The 17776-nt window shown below is 34.1% G+C and overlaps 1 long non-coding RNA gene across 1 annotated transcript in view; it reads right to left on the bottom strand.

Moving 5' to 3' along the window:
- The window catches only part of LOC112653707 (uncharacterized), a 57887-nt gene extending 41017 nt beyond the window's left edge, over nucleotides 1-16870 (bottom strand). The window contains exons 1-2 of the long non-coding RNA XR_003132398.3: nucleotides 16677-16870; nucleotides 9603-9650 (exon numbers count right to left, since the gene is read on the bottom strand). This is a non-coding gene — a long non-coding RNA (uncharacterized LOC112653707). The remainder of the gene's footprint in view (nucleotides 1-9602; nucleotides 9651-16676) is intronic.
- Between the last annotated feature and the right edge of the window lie 906 nt (nucleotides 16871-17776).

The following is a 17776-nucleotide window of genomic DNA, read 5'->3' as shown; positions in this document are numbered from 1 at the left end:
TGGAATTATCAGATGCAGACTTTAACAAGATTTTGATTAATATGCTTAAGAAATGATCAAAGATGGAGAAATACTTCAGAGAATCAATATCTATATATGAGAAGTAAATGGGGGCATCTGGGTGGCTCAGGAGGTTAAGCATCTGTCTTCAGCTCAGGTCATGATCTCTAGGTCCTGATATTGAGCCCTGCATGGGGTTTCCTGCTCAGCAGGGAGCCTGCTTTCTCTCTCTCTCTCTCTCTCTCTCCCCTCTGTTCCTCCCCACAAATCATTCTCCCTCTCTCTTAAATAAAAAAAATTAAATAAATATTTTTTAAAAAGATAATTAAATGAAAGCCTCATAACTGAAAAATACAATGACATATTAAAAATGGGTCAGACAACAGATGAGATTTAGCTGTAGAAAGGAATCATACCTGAAGATACATCATTTGGAAAAAACAAAAAAACAGATTGAAGCATGGAAAGGAAAAAAGAAACTACAGGAAAACCAGAAAAATGAATAAAAGACATAACCGCAAAAAAACGTATAACAATCATAATTAAAGTTACAGAAGGGGACTACAGATATAATGGTGTAGAAACAACATTTGTAGAGATAATGGTTGAAACATTTCTAAAACTGAGATTTCTAAAAAAGAGATTAAGCCGTAGATTCACAAAAACTATGAAACTAAAGTGAGATAAGCTAAAAGGAAAGTGCACTTAAATAAATCATAGTAAAACTTTTGGACGTTGGAATCAAAGGAAAAATCATAAGCACGTGCCTGAAAATGTAAAAATTAACTCCAAAGAGCAACACTAAGACTTCCTAATAGAAACAGGAAAACAAAGAAGACAATAAATGAAGTGAAGAAAGCAAGTAGCTGCCAACAAAGAATTCTACACTCTCTGAAAACATTCTTCATGTTTGCAAAAACATATATTTATGAGACAAAAACTTAGAGAAATTGTTGTCAGCATACTTACACTAAGAGATATACTAAAAAGGGTCCTTCCAAGACATAGAATTTAAATGCTGAGAGACACATGGTAATGTAAAGGAATAAAAGGCTACATGAGTGGTAAATATGCAAGTAAAACTGAATTAATATTGAATGTATAAAATATACTAATACAATAATAACAATTTATAAGAGTTTAAAATGTATATAGCATTTCAATTAATGGTAACAACAATTGTCTCAATACTGGAAAATAATTCATGTTAGACACTAATAAAAACATCTATTATAATTTCTATGGTAATCAATAAATGAATAATGTAGCTGAAATCCTATTAGATCATTAACATAAAAAATTAAGATACTTAAAAGTAAATTTCACAACACAGCAAAGGAAACCATCAATAAAATGGCAAGGGAACCTACTAAATGGGAGAATTATTTGTAAGTGATATACCCAATAAGGACTTAATTTCCAAAATACATAAAACAGTTATACAATTCAACACTAAAAAAAAAAAATCCAATTAAAAATGGACCTGCCTAGATATTTTTTCCAAGAAAGACATACAAATGTCAAAAAAATATGAAAAGATGCTTAATATTACTTAATCATCAGAGACATGTAAATCATAATCATCACAATATCACCTCACACCTGTCACAATGACTAGAATCAAAAAAACAAGAAATAACATTACCGATGAGGCTGTGGAGAAAAGAAAACCTTCCTGCACTGTTGGTGAAAATTTAAATTGGTGAGGTCGCCATGGAAAATATCGTGAAGACTCCTCAAAAATTTAAAAATAGAATTGCCATGTGATCCAGTAATTCCACTACTAGGTATCCACATACAAAAAAAAAAAAAAATGAAAACACCAATTTAAAAATATATATGTACCTTTATGCTTATCTCACTATTATTTACAATAACTTAATTATAGAAGCTACCCAAGTGTCCATCCATAAATGAATGGATAAAAATGTGATATAAATAATAGAATATTAGTTATCCATAAACAAGAATGTAGTCTTGCCATTTGCAACAACATGCATGGACCTAGAGGATATAATACTAAGTGAAATAAGTCAGTCAGAGAAAGACAAATACCAAATGATTTCATACATATGTGTGATTTAAGAAACAAAGAAAAGAAGAGAAAAACAAAACAAAACAAAACCCTCTTAAATATAGAGAACAAACTGGTGGTTGCCAGAGGGGAGGTGGGTGAAGGAGATGATAAAAAGTATCCTTATCATGATGAGTACTGAGTAGTGTATAGAATTGTTGAAACTTATATTGTACACCTGAAATAAATATAACATTGTATATTAATTATATTTCAATAAAAAATTAAGAAAGATAAATCTAACAAAATACACACAAGATTTGAAGAGGAAAACCACAAAACTACAACACTTGTAAAAGGAATAAAGGAAGATCTATACAATATGGAGAGATATTCCATGTGCATAAATAGGAAAACTTAATATTATCTCAATTCTTTCCAACTTGCTCTATAGATTCAATGCAATCATAATCAAAATACCAGAATATTATTTGTATCCGTTGAAAAATGGATTCTAAACTTTATATAGAAAGGCAGAAGACCCAGAATAGCCAACACGCTATCGAAGGAGAAGAAAATCAAAGGACTGGCACTACTCAAATTCAAGACTTACTAGAAAGATACAGTAACCAAGACTGTGGTATTGATGAAGGAATGGAAAAACAGGTCTATGGAACACAATAGAGAGTGTAGGAATAGATCCACATGAATATAGCTAACTGATCTTGGACAAAAGAGCAAAGGCAATTCAGTAATGGAAGAATAAACTTTTCAACAAATAATGCCAAAACAACTGGGCATTCACATGCAAACCTAACTAACAAGCAAAGATATTACACCTTTCAGTAAAATTAACCCAAAATGGATCCTAGGGTTAAATGTAAAATGCAAAACTATAAGGGTGCTTGAGTGGTTCAGTCAGTTAAGTGTCTGCCTTCAGCTTAGGTCATCATCTTGGGGTCCTGAGATGGAGCTCTGTGTCCGGCTCTCTGCTCAGCGGGGAGTCTGCTTCTCCTCTCCCTCTGTGTGCTGTCTCTCTCAATTAAGCGAATAAAATCTTTTTAAAAAAATGCAAGACTATAAAACTCTTAGGTAATAACATAGGAGGAAATTTAGGTGACCTTGTGTTTAGTGTTGAAATTTTAGATACAACACAAAAAGCATAATCCATGGGAGAAAAAAATTGGACTTGATTAAAATAAATAACTTCTGCCCAGCATAAAACATTGCTAAGGAAATGAAAAGATAAGTCACAGACTGGTAAAAACATATCTGATAAAGTACTGGTATCTAATTTTACAAAGAACTCTTAGAATTTAATAACAATCCAATTAAAACATGAGTAAAAATATGAACAAGACATCTAACCAAAGAAGATATGCAGATGTCTAATAAGCATATGGGAAGATGCTCAACATTGTATGTCATCAAGGATTTGATGATGATTAAAACAAAAATGAAGCACACACACACATATATATAATATAATATATAATATATATAATATATATAATCCAAATAACACAAACAACATCAAATGCTAGCAAGAATTCAACAGGAATTCTCATTCTCATTTGTTGCTAGTTGGAATGCAAAATGGTACAGGCACTTTGGAAGAGTCATCCAACAACCACATTTCTTGGTATTTACCCAAGTGAATTAAAAACTTAATGACACAGAGAAACCTGTTCATGAATGTTTATAGTAGCTTTACCCATAATTGCCAAGGTTCCTTAAATAGTTAAATATATAAACTGTAGGGGCGCCTGGGTGGTTCAGTAGGTTAAGCATCTGCATTTGACTCAAATCATGATCCTGGGGTCCTGGGATGGAGCCTGAAGGTAGGATTCCCACTCAGTGGGGGAGTCTGCTTCTCCCTCTGCACCTCCCCCTACTTGTGATCTCTTTCCCGCCTTAAATTAATTAATTGATTGATTGATCGATTAATTAAATATTTTAAAAATAAGTAAATAAATTGTGATTTATCAATATAATGGAAGATTATTCAGTTATAAAGCCACAAAAATACATGGAATTACTTAAATGCATATTTTTAAGTGAAAGAAGCCAATCTACAAAGACTACATAGTGTATGATTCCAACTATATGACATTCTGGAAAAGGTAAAATAATGGAGACACCAAAAAGATCAGTAGCTCCCAAAGATTCAGGGGAAAAGAGTGAGGGATCAATAGGTGGAAATGGGATTTTTAAGATAGTCAAATACCTTTGTATGATACTGTAATGATGGATACATGGCATTATGTATTTGTTAAAACCTATAAATTCACAAGAGTGAACTATAATGTAAACTATGGACTTTGGTTAATAAAAATTGATCAACAGTGTGGATCTACATGTCCTGGTTCCCAAAGAAGAGACACTTCTACGAATGAATGTAGTAATAGCTTTATTAAATATAAAGCCATGTTTGTTGTGCACTTTTGTATCCTTTTGCCGGTAAATCATCTGGCTAACAATGTAGTTGCCATATTGATGGGGGAATTGATCCATATGATTATGAAGAGAAATAGTACAGGTAAGAATATGTTTGATTCATAGATAATCCATTGGAGCATTTCTTTCTTTCTTTTTTATTGATGTATAATTGGCATATAACATTCTATTAGTTTCAGGTGTACAACAAAATTCAGTATCTGTATACATTGCAAAATAATTTCCACAATGCCTAGTTAACATTTGTTACCATATATAGTTACAAATTTTTTCTTGTTATGAGTAGTTTCGGGATTTACTTTCAACGATTTTCAGATATACAATACAGTATTACTAACTATATTGTGCATTACATTCTTAGGACTTACGTATTTTATAACTGGAAGTTTGCACTTTTCTCTACCTTTACTCATCTTGTCAAGCCCTCCCAAAGCCCTTACCTCTGGCAACTACCAATCTGTTCTCTATATAAGCTCATTCTCTTTCTTTCTTTCTTTCTTTCTTTCTTTCTTTCTTTCTTTCTTTCTTTCTTTCTTTCATCTCTCATATGACTGAAATCATATGGTATTAGTCTCTCTGTCTGACTTATTTCCTTTACCATAATGCCTTCAAGGTCCATAGATGTTGCTGCAAACGGCAAGATATTTTTTTCATGGTTGGAAAATATTCAATTGTATCTATACATACCACTTTTATTTATCCGTCAGTGGACACTTAGGTTATTTTGCAATCTTAGCTATTGCAAGTAATGTGGCAATGAACATGAAGTGCAGATATATTTTCAAATTAGTATTTTTAGTTTCTGAAGGTAAATATCCAGAAGTAGAACTGCTGGAAGGGGAGGAGGGCGGGGGGTGGGTGTGAATGGGTGACAGGCACTCAGGGGGGCACTTAACGGGATGAGCACTGGGTGTTATTCTGTATGTTGACAAATTGAACACCAATAAAAAATAAATTTATTATAAAAAAAGAACTGCTGGATCATGTGATGGCTCTACTTTTAATTTTTTAAGGAACCTCCATACTACTTCTCATAGTGACTAAACCAATTTACACTCCCACCAGCAGTGCACAAGAATTCCCTTTTCTTCACAACCTTGTCAACACTTGCTATATCTTGTCTTTTGATAATAGCCATTCTGTATGTGAGGCGACGTCTCACTGTAGTTTTGATTTGCATTTTCCTGATGATTAGTGATGTTGAGCACCTTTTCATGAATCTAACTTGTATGTCTCCTTTGGAAAGATGTCTGTTCAGATCATCTGCCCAGTTTTTAAATTGGATTAGTTGGGTTTTGTTTTGTTTTGTTTGCTATTGAGTTCTGTGACATTTTTATATATTTTTGATATTATCTCCTTATCAGATTTCTTGTTTGGAAATATATTCTCCCATTCCATAGGTTTCCTTTTCATTTTGTTGCTGATTTTCTTTGCAGGCAATTTTAGTTTTTTATGGTTCCACTTGTTTATTTCTGCATTTGTAGTTAGATCCAAGCTGCCTATGTTTTCTTCTAGGAGTTTTATGGTTTCAGGCTTTACATTATGGTCTTTAACCAATTTGAGTTAATTTTTGTTTATGATATAAGATAGTGATCCAGTTCCATTCTTTTGTATGTGTTCATCCAGTTTTGTCAATACCATTTATTGAAGAGATTTCCCCATTGTATTCATGACTCATTTGTCATAAATTAATTGACTACATGTGTGGGTTTATTTCTGTGCTCTCTATGCTGTTTCTTTTTTAAAAAGATTTTTAAAAATGTATTTATTAGAGAGAGGGAATGGGCAGAGAAGAGGTGTAGAGAAAAAAGCAGACTCGCTTTTCAGCGGGAAGCCTGATGTGGGACTCAATCCCAGGACCTAGGATCATGATCTGAGCCAAAGGCTGATGCTTAACCAACTGAGTCACCCAGGTGCCCTCTATTCTGTTTCTATGTGGTTTATGCCAATACCATACTGTTTTGATTAATGCAGCTTTAAATGTAATTTGAAATCAGGAAGAGTGATGAATCTATCTTTGTTCATTTTTTTAAAAAGATGTATTTATTTATTTGATCAAGAAAGAGAGAGAGAGAGAGCATGTGGCAGGCAGGGGCAGAGGGAGAAGGAGAGGGAGAGTTTTAAGAAGCCTATACACTCAGTGTGGAGCCCAATCTCACAACTCTGAGGGCACAACCTGAGCTGAAACCAAGAATTGGGTGTTAACTGATGGGCCACCCAGGTGCCCCTGTTCATCTTTTTAAAGATTGCTTTAGCTATTTGAGGTCTTTTGTGGTTTCATATAAATTTTAGGATTCTTCCCTATGAAAAATGCCATTGGAGTTTTGGTAGGGATTGCATTGAATCTGTACCCAAGTTTGCTTTGAGTAGTATGGATATTTTAATAATATTTCTTCCAAATCGTGAGCACATACTACCTTTCCATTTTTTGATCTTCAATGTCTTTTATTAATGTCTTATAGCTTTTAGTGTACAGATCTTTCATTTAGTTAAATTTATTCCTATTTTTTTTTACTCTTTTTGATGATATTGTAAACAGGATTGTTTTCTTAATTTCTCTTTTGGATAGTTTATTAATATATAAGAATTCAATAGTTTCTTCTTTTTTTAAGATTTTATTTAATTTATCCATGAGAGGCGCAGAGAGAGAGAGAGAGAGAGAGGCAGAGACACAGGCAGAGGGAGAAGCAGGCTTCATGCAGGGATCCCCCCATGGGACTTGATCCTGGGTCCCCAGGATCATGCCCCAGGCTGAAGGTGGTGCTAAACCACTGGGCCACCGGGGCTGCCCAATAGTTTCTTCTTATTGAGTTTGTGCCTAGTGACTTCATTAATTTTCCTTGTTCTAATGTTTTTTTCATGGAGTCTTAAGAGTTGTCTGCATACAATATCATGTCATCTAAAAATAGTGACAATTTTACTCTTTACTTTTCAGTTTGGATGCCTTTCTTTTCTTGCCTAATTCTTCCAGCTAGGATTTGCAGAACTATGTTGAATAAAAGTGGTGAGAGTGAGCATCCTTGTACTGTTCCCAATCTTAAAGGAAAAGCTTCAGCTTTTTAATTTGGAACATTTCTTGATACTTATGTATGCCAAGTCTCAACTGTCAACTTCGCCTTGGGGAGTGGGCATTAAAAAATGCCTGAAAAGGTCATGAAAAGCAGAGGTTCAGTGATAATGGTTGTGGTCATACCACAAGGCAAGCTAGCTGACCCTAGACAAGGTGGTAGCTGAGAATACCTACAATGGTAGGGCAAGGTACAGAGGCAATGCATACCTATCATTGGCCTCTGGAAGTACTGTACTACTGTAAGCTGTGATTTTTGCCAGAAACCTTTTCTGGTAAATTTCCCATGAAATTGTGACCAATTAGAATCCTTAAAAAACATGAAATAAACTTAATGTGAAAATAAAATAGATCTTCATAATGCAGAATATGCTGTTTGCAGCATATGCTGTTGGTTTGCTGCATATGCTGTTGGTGCTAGACTTTGTTTGTTAGTTCCCAGATGCAGTGGTGGCTACTAATCACTCAAATCTGCACCTTTTTTTTTCACAACATTGCCCAGGTGCTGCCTCACCTGGAGATGGCTGGGAAATAATGCTCTGCCCCCAGAGACAGTGCTTTATTAAAGTGTTTTGATGCAGGTGTATAACCACTGGGCTTCTAGGTGGACAGACTTCATTCTATAATTGATGTTAGAGAGTGCCTAGAGATCAGGTAAAGGCTAAGTATCTCAAAAACATGCTTTTTGTATTTTATCTACCTTTTATATCATACTTTTTAATCACTCTTACAAATTTCTCCTGATAGTATTTCTCTGTAAATCATCGGAAAAAGAATCCTCATCTTGGAAAGAATCTCGATTCTAGGGAATCCAACCTAAGGCAGACGGGGATAGAGTTCATGACATTACCATGGTAACCATTACCTTTGGGGAAGAGGAGAAGGGAGTGGCTGGCAAGGATAGGAGTGAGCTGCTGAGGGGACTTGATGTGCTATTTCCCAATCTCATTGGTGATTACATGGCTGTGAGTACTAGTGCTCTATACTTAAAATTTTTGCAAAATTCTGTACAAACTTGTACATAAATTTAAAAGGTTTTAAATGTCTATACTTTTCTCCCATGTAATAATGTTTTTAAGAATTTATCCTAAGGAAGTATTTGAATAAGTAAATGAAATTATATGTACACAATAAATAATAAACTAAAATGATGTTTTCTGATAAATTATTACTTCTACCAAAAATATTGGATAATGACTGTAGTTCATATTACAGTACTTAGAATCTGGATATATAGAAGGAAGGAAGGAAGATAAAAAGGAAAGAATTATTAGCACTTTACATAGAAAAGCTTTAAACATTAACAAATAGTGGGCCCAGTGGAGGATGAACTTAACCTGGAATGCTGATTGAATTTGGAGGTGGAGTGGTTGGAATTTAGAGAAATTTCAATTGTCAAATTATATTGTAGCTGGATTTTTAAAGATAAACAAGAATTCATCAGATGATTTCGTTTTTGTTAAATACATACTTTCAAAAGATTTGCTGCAAAATTTTGTTGTTGGAGCCCATTTCTATCCAAGTGAATATCAACTGCTTTTATACACACAAAATCCTTAGGGATTTTTTTCCCCAGGCAGTGTGGAGCAGTCTAAAAGCATACTGATGAAAGTAAGTAATATATTGTACTTTCCTAATGCTTCTGAATAGCTGTGTGATCTTAGGTGAGCCTAACCTTTCTGGACTACCCTTCCAGATATGTAAAATGGTAATGTTTCAAGTTTCTTCCAATGCTAAAACATTCTATTTTAACCTTGGATGCACTTACTCCTAGAGTCAGATGCCCTATTAGAACTCAATTTTAATTTTAGATTTTTAATTTAAAACTTTAAATAAAATTACATGAAAATTACATAAGGCAACTTAAGGTGATACATTATATTTATTATTATTATTAAGTTTCTATGTATGCTTTATAATAATTTGGTGGATGTTTCAGCAAAATATAGAGCAAGATATAGAGCAAAATAGGTCATGAGCTCACATTATAATGACTAAGAATACTTGTATCACTAGTGAAAAGCAGAAGAAAACCTTAATAAATAAATGAAGATATGGACTCACCTGGTTTCATAAATGGCATAAAGTCTTTTGTGTTCTTTGACTGCATTCCTGAAAAAAAAAAGTAAAAGAAGGATAAGATATAAGCTTTAAATTTATTGCTAAGGTCTGAAATGTCTTCAATAAGTATGTTGCTAAATTGTGTCTATTTGGTGAAATTAAATAAATAATACTTAAAGCAATGTGTACACATTTTAAAAAATAATAAACATCACATTAGTTAGGCTTAGGTTTGGGTTTTTGCTCTAATAGTAGATGGAATGGTTATAGGACCACTGTTTATATTTTAGTGAAGAAAAATAAATTTCAAATAGAAATATGTAGAGTGATAAAATTAAAAGAAAATAATATAATAGAAAGACTTGAGAGGAACCATTTTAAATGAGATGACAAGAAAATTTTTGAGTAAGTGAATTTTTAATTGAAATCTGAATCATGAAAGAGTCAGGAAAACAGAAGCAAGGTGAAGTTCAAAGTTCTAAGGTAAGGATGAGCCATATATATTTGAAAACAGTTATCTTCATCATCATCATTATCATCATCATCATCGAATAGCAATAATAAAAATAATAGTTAAATATTGATTATAATGTACAAGTCACTGTATCTCACATGCTGAAAGAGTAATTTCAAATAAAATAATTGAAATAAACTAATGGAGATAAAATCTGTAATTCAAGGCATTAAAACCATAATTGACAGTAAAAACTGTCAGTGATGTGGAAAAATGAAATCTGAGGCCTTGTCTGCAGCCTTTCTCCAACACCTATCACTGGCCTGGTTAGCTGCTACCTCAGCAAAACATGAGCTCACAGAAAAAATATACTCCAAAATATGTTCAAATGATTGCTCAGAACAAACCTTTCAGCATATAGTGTCAAAACAACTGGACATTCATATGTAAAATTAGACTTTGACTTAAATTTCATTCTTTATACAAACGAGATCTCAAAATTAGCCATATATCTGAATTACCATATAAAATTTTTCATTTCAGATATTTTTTAGAAAAAAAGGAAAAAAATTCTTTATGACTTGAAGTTAGGAAGACTTTATAGACATGGCACCAAAAGCACAATCCATGATAAAATAACAAACTGTGTTTAATAAAAATTTAAAACATTAGTTAGTTTAAGAAATGAAATGTTTAAGGAAATGAAATGACAAGTTACATGTTGGCAGAAAATATTTATAAATCACATATATAATGAAGGACTTCTTTCTAGAACATATAAAGAACTCTCAAATGCCAGTAGTAAGAAATCAAACAACTCCATTAGAAAACTGAGTGAAAGATATGAACAGATGCTTTAGCAAATAAGATGTACAGATAGCACCTGAAAAGATGTGCAACAAAAATAGACATTAGAAAATACAAATTAAAATTATACTGTGATGCCACTACACAACAGAAGCTCTAGAATTAGAAAAAAAAAAAAAAAAAAAACAACTAGAGAGGATGAAGGGGAACCAGAACCATAATACATGGTGGTTATGCACAATACTACAGCAAAAGATTTGGGCACTTTCTTATGAAGTTAAAGATATATTTACTATACAATCAGAAACTGCACTTTTCGACTATATACACTACAGAGATAAAAGTATATTTTCACACAAAACCCATTGATAGTAGCTCTTTTTCAATCGACAATCAACTAAATCTAGTAACAACCTATTTTGTTCAATAGCTAAATGAGTAAGCAAACTGGGCTACATTCATTTGATGGAATACCACTCAGCAAAAAAAAAAATGAGCTAGTGATAAACAAAACCACCTGGATGGATCTGAAAGGCATTATGCTAAATAAAAGATGCAAGGGTAAAAAAATTATGCAACACATGACTTCATTTATATGACATTTTCAAAAAGAGAGAACTATAATAAACCGGTGGTTCATCACCCATCAAATCGGTAGTTTGCAGGAATTAGGGATAGAAGATAACACAGAGGAATCTGGGTAGTATATTAGTCTGCTTGGGATGCCATAACAAAATCACAGACAAGGTAGCATAAATGACATAAATTTGTTTTCTCATTGTTCTTGGGGATAGAAATCAGAAGATCAACATCCAGCAAGGTCAGTTTCATTCTGGCTTGCAGGCAGCCACCTTCTCACTAGGTCTTCAATATGCCCTTTTTCATGGTGTTTATTATAAGGACACTAAGCCTATCAAACTACAGGTTAACCTTTCTGAATAAGTTTTACTTAATTGCTTCCTTAGGGGACCCATCTTCAAATACAGCCACACTGGGAAATGGGACTGCCATATGTGATTTTTGGGGTGACACATTTAATCCATAACATTCCACCCTTGGCATCTCCAAATTCCTGTCATCTCACATGCAAAATACATTAATTCCATCCTATAGTCCCCAAAGTCTCACCTCAATGCAGCATCAACTCTAAAATCCAAAGTCCCGTCTGAATCAGATATAAGTGAGGCTTGAGATATAATTTATCCTGAGGCAAAGTTTGTCTCCAGCTTGTGAACCTGTGAAACCTGACAAATTATGTGCTTCCAGGATATAATGGTGAAATAGGCTTAGGATAGATGTCATCATTTGAAAAAGAAGAAAACAGAAGGAAGGAAGGGGTAATAAGCCCCAAGCAAATCCAAGAGCTAGTAAGTCAAATTCCCCAGGTATTTATGTTAGGTAATAAGAATATGGCTCTCTGGGATAGTCTTGATCTTTTGACTCTGCCAGGACCCTATTCCCATGGCATTATTTGAAAGCTCTGCCTCTACACTTCTCTGTGGTAGCTGACTGAATTTAAGGACAGCATTCTACCTCTGAAACTGAGAAGGAATCAGCTTGCCCCTGGGCCTGTGGTGGGATTGGCAGCCCTGATGATCTGTGAATTATTAAATCATTCTGCCCCGCCCCCAACTTTAAAAAAAGATTTTATTTATTTATTTATTTATTTATTTATTTATTTATTTGAGAACCAACTAGGAAAAGGGGGAGAAGCAGGCTCCCTGTGAGCAGGAAGCTTGAGGCAGTGTTCTATCCCATGACCTGAGCCGAAAGCAGATGCTTAACAGACTGACACTCAGGTGCCTCTATTCTGCCCTTTTCTTGAAGGGTAATACATGTTTGCAGCCTTTTTCTCTATTTACCCTTTTCTCTATTTCCCTCAGTGTTAGCTTGCAGGGTCTCTGAGGTCTAATCCCATCTCTATCTCTTTCTCTGCTCTCATAATTCCTGAGACTTCTGCTGAGAGAGCTTATTAGATCTATGATTCACCTCCATAATAATCTTCTTACCAACTGGTTGGTCAGCCGCAGCCTTAGTGGTCTTTTAAAGACATGCTTTCTCATTTTTTTTCTTTTGCAATATGTATAGGCTAAGAATTTCATAAATTTTCAAGTTCTAATTCCTTTTTGCTTAACAATTCCTCTTTTAATTAATTTATCTTCTCTTACATTTTACTATGAGCAGTCAATAGAAACTCAGGGTGCACCTGAAAAGTTTTCCTTAGAAATCTCATCAGCTACATATCCAATTTTGTTACCGGCGAGTTCTACCTTCCACAAAACACTAGATCACAATTCAGCCAATTTCCTTGCCTCTTTATTACAAGGATTTCCTTTTTTCCAATAATTTTTTCCTCATTCGTATCTGAAACCTCACCATAATGATCTTAAGTCCTCATACTTCCACCAACAATCTGTTTATTTATGGATTCTCTAAGAAGATGGAGACTCTCTCCAGCTCTCCTCTTTTCTTCATCAGATCTCATCAGAATCATCTTTTTTTTAGATTGATTTATTTATTTTAAAAAGAGAGAGAGAGAGTGGACAAGTGGGTGGGGGGTGCAAGAGAGAGAGAGAATAGGGAAGCATACCCCAGCTGAATGGGAAGCCCAATGCTGGGTTCAATCTGGGGACCCTGAGATCATGATCTGAGCCAAAAGTTGAATGCTCAACCAACTGAGCCACCCAAGTGCCCCTCACCAGAATTATCTTCAACATCCATATTCCTATCATCAGTCCCCTCACAACAATCCAGGCTTTTTCTAGCATGGAACTCTAAAGTCCCTCAGCTTCTACTTATTACCCAATCCCAAAGCTACTTCTACATTTTTAGTCATTTGTTATAGCAGTACCTACTTTCCTATACCAAGATCTACATTAGTCTGCTACAGCTGCCATAACAAAATATCATAGACTGGTTGGCTTAAATAATAGATTTACTTTATCACAGTTTTGAATACTACGACTTAATAGGGTCTGGCAGGGTTGGTTTCTAGTGAAAGTTCTCGGTTTGCTGACAGCCACTTTTTGCTTGTGTACTCACATGGTCTTTCCTTGGTGCATATACACAAGGAGATGTTTCTTTCTTTTATTTTTAAGATTTTATTTATTTACTCATGAGAGACACACACAGAGAGAGAGAGAGAGAGAGTCTGAGACACAGGCAGAGGGAGAAGCAGGCTCCACGCAGGAAGCCCGATATGGGACTCGATCCCAGGTCCCCAGGATCACGCCCTGGACTGAAGTCTGCTAAACCGCAGAGCCACCCGGGCTGCCCAGGGAGATGTTTCTTATAAGGATAATAATTCTATCAAATCAGAGTCCCACCCCTCTGACCTCATTTAACCTAAATTACTTCTTTAGAGGCTCCATCTTTAAATATAATCACAGGGCAGGATAGGGCTTCAGTAGAAGTATTTGGGGGCAATACAAACATTCAGTCTATAGCAGGTGGTGATGGAATTATGCCGTATCTTAATTTTGGTGGTGGTTACATGAATCTGTAACTTTATGAAGATTCATAGAATTTTATACCAAAAGTCATATTTATTCAGTGATAATTTTTAAATGTTATGATAGATTCAAATGGATTAAAAACAAGAATTCAGAGTAAAAAATTTTCAAATTCAGTTTATTTTTTAAAATATCCAAAAATATTGTTTCCAGTAGATGCATTTAAAAGTTTGAAAATGAAACAGGAAACAGCTATATCAGGCAAAATAAAATTTATGTTAAATATTTCAATGGATAATGAGAAATATTACCTACTCATAAAAAAACTAGAAAAAAATGTTACTATATATATATGATGTTACTATATATATATAAACTTTTAATGTGTATAGCCATAGGGGATTGAACTGTAGGAGAAATAAATAATTTAACTCATCCCTTTCAAAATTCATAAATTGAGAAAACAAAAACTGAGAAAGAGGATAATATAAATCATATAGTTAATGAAGTTTAGCCAATGGCTGAATCTTGAATATCATATTTGGCATATGGAGAATATATGATCTTGTGAAGTATTCATTATATTGGCCATAAAGAGAGAACTTCAAGTTCCAAAGAATCAGTATCATTCAGATTGCTTTTTGAATATTTTTGCTAAAATTTCCTATAGTTTTGAAAAATAAGTGATCCTTAGTTTAAAAAATCTTCAGGGGAATATAAAACATTTAGAATTGGATGTCAGTTAATATGCTACATGCCAAAATTTGATTTAAACAAGAACCGTATGGATAATTCAACGTTAGAAAATATGTCAAAATATGTCAAAATATGCCTGGGTGGTTCAGTGGTTAAGCATCTGCCTTTAGCCCCAGGGCATGATCCGAAGTCCTGGGATGGAGTCCCACATCTGGCTCCCTGCATGGAGCCTGCACTCTGCCTATGTCTCTGCTTCTTTCTCTCCCTGTGTGTCTCTCATGAATAAATGAATAAAACCTTTTTAAAAAAGAAAGGAAATATGTCAAGCAATTTGTAATTTACCAAATTTATCACGCTATCTTTGGGGAGCGTGGAGCCCACATGGGGCTTGAACTCATACCCTGGGATCATGACCTGAGCCAAAATCAAGTATCAGAAGCTTACCAAATGAGCCACTCAGGTCCCCCAATAGTATTTTTTTAAAATTATTTATTTATTCATGAGAGACACAGAGAGAGGTAGAGACATAGGCAGAGGGAGAAGCAGGCTCCATGCAGGAAGCCTGATGTGGGACTCGATCCCAGGACTCCAGGATCATACCCTAAGCCAAAGGCAGATGCTCAACCCCTGAGCCACCCAGGTGTCCCCCACCCCAATACTATTTTTAACAAATGGTGCTGGAACAACTAAACATCCGCATATAAATCAATCAATCAATCAATCAATCTAGACACAGACTTCATACCCTTCACAAGAATTAATTCAAAATGAATAAAATACCTAAATGTAAAATACAAAACTATAAAACTAGTAAAAGATAACATTGGAAAAAATCTAGATAACTTTGTATTTGGCAATTACTCTTTAGAAACAACACGAAAGACATGTATTATGATCCAAGAAAAAAGTAGTTGATAAATTGTGCTTTATTAAAATTAGAAATTTCTGCTTGAAAGACATTGTCAAGAGAATTAAAGACAAACCATAGACTGGGAGAAAATATTTGAAAAAACAGAATGATTATGAACACATAATACAAAGAACTCTTAAAATTCAACAGTAAGAAAACAAATAAACTAATGTGAAAATGGGCCAAAAACCTGAATAGATACCTCAACAAAGAAGATATAAAGATGTCAAATGAGCATATGAAAAGACGCTCATTATCATATATCATTAGGAAAATGCAAATTAAAATGACAAATAACAAAGCATAAATAACAAAGCACACCAAAATCCAGAAAACTGGTAACACCAAATTCTGGTAAAAATGTGGAACAATAGGAACTCTCATTTACTGCTAGTGGGAATGCAAAATGGCAAATCCATTTTGGAAGACATTTTTTTGAGTTTCTTATGAGACTAAACAAACTTATTGTATATAATACAACAATTGTACTTCTCCATATATACCCAAATAAATTGAAAACTTACGACTATACAAAACCTTTCACACTTGATGCTTCTAGCAACTTTATTCATAATTGCCAGAATTTGGAAGCAACTGAAATGTCCTTCAGTAGTTGAGTAAATAAACTATGATACATCACTGCAATGGAAGATTATTCAAAGATGAAAAGACATGAATTATCAAGCCATGAAAGGACACATAAGAATCTTAAATACATACTACTAAGAGATAGAAGGCAATCTGAGAAGACTACTTACTGTATGATTCCAACCATATGACATTCTAGAAAAGATAAACTCTGGAGAGAGTAAGAAGATCAATGGCTGCCAGGTGTTGAGAAGGAGGGAGAAATGCATAGGCAGAGCACAGAGGACTTTGAGTGCAATGAAACTATTCTATGATACAGTAATGGTGGATACATATTATTATATACTTGTCCAAACTCATAGAATGTACAATACCAAGAGAGAACTCTCATATAAACTATAGACTGTGAGTAATAAAGATGCATCAAGTTAGGTTCATCACTTGTAACATATGTATCAACTTGAGGGATTTGGTGATAATAAAGGAGGCTGTAGATGTGTGGGGTTAGGGAGAATATGGGAAATCTCCCATACCTTCCATTCAATTTTGCTATAAATCTTAAACTGCTCTAAAAAATAAAGTCTGTTTAAAAAAATTAAATAAAGCTGAATCATTGACAGGTTTAAAACATGGATTACAAAATTTTTGAAAGAAACCTTTTAAAAAAACCTTTGGGATCCAGTGCTGGGTAAAGAGTTCTTGGACAAGACAGAAAAGGCAAAATTCATGTCAGGGAAGTTTGCTAAGTTGAACTATGTCAAGATTGAAATGTGTAGGCCCTTTCAAGGCCCTTCTTGGGGGGATAAAGAGATAGGTTATAGAGTGGACAAAAGTGTTTGCAAACTACATATCCAGTGGGACTCTGCTATCTACTGTGTATGGAGAACTAAAAAAAATAACAGTAAAAAAAAATCTAATAACCCAATTAGAACATGGGCAAAAGCCATGAAAAGATATCTCACTAAACAGGGTGTAAATAGCAAGTGAACACATGACAACATGTTCAACATCATTAGCTATTGAGTAGGTTGAAATGGAAACAACAATGAGATATCACTCCACACCTATCAAAATATCTAAAACAACAACAAAAAATTAACATCACATACTGGCAAGGATGTAGAGAAACTGAATCACTTACACATTGCTGATGAAAAGAGAATAAAACATTACCACACCAGAAAACAGTCTCTTAAAAATAAAAAATCTAAGCATGCAAGAAACATACAGCCAGCCAATTGCACTCCTGGCATTTATTTCAGAAAAATGA

This window comes from Canis lupus, chromosome 3 (assembly GCF_003254725.2).
Source record: "Canis lupus dingo isolate Sandy chromosome 3, ASM325472v2, whole genome shotgun sequence".
NCBI classification, from domain to species: Eukaryota; Metazoa; Chordata; class Mammalia; order Carnivora; family Canidae; genus Canis; species Canis lupus.
The sequence above is the reverse complement of the archived record's forward strand: the minus strand, read 5'-3'. Positions and strand labels throughout refer to the sequence as shown.